Source organism: Cricetulus griseus (assembly GCF_003668045.3).
Source record: "Cricetulus griseus strain 17A/GY chromosome 1 unlocalized genomic scaffold, alternate assembly CriGri-PICRH-1.0 chr1_1, whole genome shotgun sequence".
Classification (NCBI taxonomy): domain Eukaryota; kingdom Metazoa; phylum Chordata; class Mammalia; order Rodentia; family Cricetidae; genus Cricetulus; species Cricetulus griseus.
This window is the reverse complement of record NW_023276807.1, coordinates 247646222-247650887: the sequence shown is the minus strand read 5'-3', so window position 1 is coordinate 247650887 and position 4666 is coordinate 247646222.

Sequence of the window (4666 nt, the reverse complement as noted above, 5' to 3'; positions counted from 1 at the left end):
AGATCATACTTGAAGTCATCACTGGAATACTAAACATTGTTTCTTTTGAAATTTATACAAGGAACATGAGTGTCTAATTTGGAAATGATGCATTTTTCTTTTACTTTTGTGACAATAATATAATAACATTTCTCAAGCCTTCTCTTTCTTCACTTCAAACCCTTCAGTACAGTCTCTCTTTATTCTTTTTCATATTCAATGACTATATTTTAATTAAATGCTATTGCATCCATATATTTATATGTATATACACACGTTTTTATTTTTAGATTTTTGTGGATTATATCTGAAATTAAATTTATGTCTTATGGGAATAAAAATAAATAGTTTCATAGGCCACGGTTGGCCTCATCAGGAAAAAAGAGCAACATTCCCACAGGACTTTCCCCTTGAAAGTGTTTGAATGAAAAATGGGCCTAATAAAGACACCAAAATAGCCACTCCATGGGTGAAAGAAAAAGTTTATTCCAAACTGCCAGGGTTGTCTCCCTGGAAAACCTGGAAGTAGAATAAGGAGGAAAATGTCCAGAGTGGGAAATGGAGAAAGAAAGCTTCTGATCTGGGATGGGGCTCTAAGCAGGGGCTGGGGGAGATTAGAGGCCAGCTTTGACCTTGAGATAGATGTTAGCAGTCTAATATTAAAGGAAAAGCCACATGCCCTTTTTTTGGATATAAGGAAAATGACTCTTTTTAGCAAGTGGGAACTTTCTTCAAACCCCCAAGTGTTTGTGTAAATGACTGACCCCGGGAAAAGGAATTTCTTGGGGGGTGGTGAGACATTCCAACCTTTTGTTGTGATAAAGGAGCTATGCAATCTCTTCTGTAAACTATTTGCTGATTAAATTGGCGCATCATTGTTAGATAACAGGAAGGCTGGACTGCTGGTCAGAATGCTGGGCATCCTGGGAGTCAAGATATAGCCAGAAATATCTGATTTTTCCCTCACTGCCCAGGTTCTGTGTGGAGGCTTCTTGGGGGTCAAAAGTTAGAGGGGTTGCTTTGTGGCTCCCAGAGGCTGGATAAAGGTTGAACCACAGAGTCTATTATTTTGGAAGGCTTATATCTGGATCTTCCAGGCTTATAACTTGTGGAGGTAGTGTTGTCTGGGAGGTTGAGATAACTGAGGTGGGAAAATAAGAAAGGACCATAGCAAAGGGTGAATGTGATGAAAAATTAATAACTAAGAGAAATAAATTTAAGGCTTGTGACAAGTAGGAATGTGAGGATAAATTAATAAGTAAGAGATATAAAAATTAAGGTTGTGACAAGGAGAAAGGAGGAACTCCAGCTAGGTAGCAAATGACCCCCTGACCACAGAATACATGACCAGAAGCTCAAACCCAGGAGCATCTGCTTCAACATCTGCCCCTACACCCTTGCCTTGAGAAAACTGGGAAGCAGATGGCCTCTTGCCCTACCGGTGGTAAAACTTTTAGACCACAGGATGTGCACCGATTGTGAGCTCCTGGCCCATAGGATGTGCCAGTTAATCTTACCTAACCAGATGACAGTGACTGCCTTCTTCACTGAAGGTCCATTGTTTCATGATATCCTTGCATGGAAACTTTGTATCCTAAGCAGTCTCTGAGACTTGTGGTCTCAACATCCCACTTCCCTTGCTTCCCTTTAAAAACGTCTTGTAATTGTAAGACAGGACCTTACTCTCTCAGCTGGATTGGTTTTTATTAAAAACTTTTGCTCTTGCAGTCAGTGGTCATTGCTCCTTGGTGTTTTGGGGTCTCCAGATAGGCATAACAAAGGGAGCCCCAAACAGGAAGGTGAGAAAAGAGGTCATTCTAAATGATTGGTGCTGGGCAGAAGAGCTTAAACTTCCAAGATCTTATAGATTGGCAGCTGTACTTATCTATACTTACCAGATACGGGTTCAGGAGTCCATTTGAGCTTATGGCAGGTGCACCAGGGTTTCATTTTCTTCAGGTTAACTACTGCTGATGGTGTGTTAAGGATGACCAGGTGTGGACCAGTCCAGAGTAGTTAGAAGGCCTGTGGGAGAGAAGCTTTCAAATAAACCCAATCTCCTAGTAATATGACTTGGGTGACAGCATTTGTAGATGCTCAAGTGAGAACATGATCAGTGTGTTCCTGGAGAAGTTGTCTCAAGAGAGTGAGAAAGGGTTAAAGTCATGGGTGGGGCTCATTACAGACATGTTAAATTTTCCAGAAATAAAAGATGTTCACACATTAACTCAAAAGGGTTGAGAGAGGAAGGGTCTCAGGGTATCACCTAAATAAGAGTGAAGGAGAAAAGAAAACATTGAGATCATAAAAGTTCAAATGAAATTCAAAAGACAGTTTTGATAAAGAGTTTTAGTAAGTCCACTCGCCCTTTCCACCTTCCCTGAGGACTGGTATCAACAGGGAATATGAGGGTGGTGCTGCACCCCTAAGGCACTGGAGACAGAGTGACTTTAGAAATAAATGCAGGGACATTATCTGATTGTATGGAACTAGGAATTCCAAATATGCATAAAATGTTATTTGTGAAGTAAAAACAGACCACTCGTGCAGTCTCAGCTGGAATATAGAAATCTACCCATGCTGAGACAATATCAAGCATAGTAAGAAGATATTTATGCCTTTTGTTAGAAGGCATGTGTGTGAAATCTATCTTCTAGTCCTCCCCTGGAACCTCCCTAGACCTAGATTCCTATGAGTTCAATGAAGGCAGGGAGGCAAGGCTCCCTATGGGGAGCCTTAAGTGCAGATAGAGCATTCTTGGGGTATAGTCTTAAGGAGGCCAGGAAAGCTGAGGTGAAAGACTGGGGGGTGGAGGAATCAGTAGAAACCCAGAGTCCCAATGTGAAAAGGTTTGTGAACAGTCATCATGAAGGGTAGGGAGAGACCCTGATTATAGGTACATAGCAGGGAGATAAGAGGAAGGGGAGCCAGCATGTGCTCTGTCTCTAGATTCAGCCAGCACTGGGAAGCATTCTGGGCCCAACCTGCTCGAGGTGCCAACCTGGCCACTGTGAGTATATCCCCTAATAAATTACCGGTTATTAACCAATCTCCAATTCCATTTGTATTCATCAATAATGAAGGACTTTGCTTACAGGTCGGGGAAACAGTATCTGTCTTGCAAAAGAAGACAGCCTTAAGAACCCATGAAAGCTCCCACAGATTGGAAGACCTGCCATTGGGACACTGTATGGATAGACATTAGGCTCAGAGGGGCTAGAAGGAGGACAGAAGAGTGTGGGTAGGAATGTTGACTTGCCTCTTTAGCACTCTTATCACTGAAAGTATTTCCCAAAGCTATGGCATTAGTAAGGGCCTGGTGACCTCAAATGTGAATGGCCGCTCCCTGCTTGGGAAGATAAGAGACTTTTAGTAGCTTTAGGATCAAAGGGCCATTGGTAATAGATTTGTGTCTGGTATTTCGAAAACCTCTCTCCTGCCAAATGGAAGCATGGTGGTATAGAATGCAAAAAGCATACTTAGAATCTGTGCACCCACTGAAGTTTTTGTCTCGTGATAAGGTGGGGCCTCTAGTGAAGGGTACAGACTCTGGCTTCTGAGAAGGAGTGCTTAGTGGTAAAGGAACATATTCAAAAACCTGGTTTGAGGAGACTATGGAATGGCCCTGCTTGCCAGGTGCAAGTGGAGCTGGGATGAACTTCATGTATTAAACAGGTTTAATCAGGATGTACTCTACTCGAGGCAAAACAGAAAGTTGGAGATTTCTGTTGGTAAGGGTTTCAAGTGATGCTTGAACAGGAATGACTGAGGGTGTGGCCTTTGGAAAGAGTGTAACAGGTTAAGTAGATGGCAGGAAGTTAACGAGGTTTTTCTAGTGTTTTCTAGGAAGGTTTTGTGAAAAAGCTGAAGCTTAGAAGGGGACTGAGTAGGCAGAGTGTTCTGTGTTAGGAGATCATCTGGCTGCACTGATGATAGGATAGAGAGGAAGCCACCAAAAGTGAGGTTAGAAGCCTCCTGGGACATCAGGGAAGCACCAATAGTGTCCATCAGCAAGACAGACATGCTCTGTTGTATCTAGCTGTTTTGAAAGGTAGAAAACATGGGCAAAGTTGGATCCTTTCATTTGTCCTAAAACTCCTGGAGCCATTTGCCAATTTTCAGAGTATATAGAATAAAGAGGTTAGTCAAGGACATGGAGAGACAGGGCAGGGAAAATGTAGGAGTGTATTTCAGAAAGAAGAGAAAGCAGGCATGCCAGGCTTAGAAGGATCTAGAACATTGGTCTTAACCTGGAGTCACAATCCTTTTGGGGGTTACCTGTCATATATCCTGCATATCGGATAATTATATTGCAATTCATAAAAGTAGCAAAATTACAGATATGAAGTAGCAACAAAATAATTTTGTGGACAAGGGTCACCACAACAAGAGGAATAGTCACAGCATTATGAGAACCACTGATCTAAAGAGTCAGTTGTGGGACTGTTAGCCACACAGAGAGGCCAAGCAAGAAGAGCTAAGGTAGGAATCCATATTCTATGGTACCCTGTCAGGTCAAGGAAGAAGAGAATCTCTTCCTTGGTGGTTAAAGATTTGAGGGACCATAGGTACTGTCTGCACTAAGTTCTCAACTATTATGGGATAGCAGGAATTCTAGAATAATTTACTGTGCAATATGTTGCTGTGACAGCAAGGACACGTACCTACAGAATAGAAGCTCACTTAT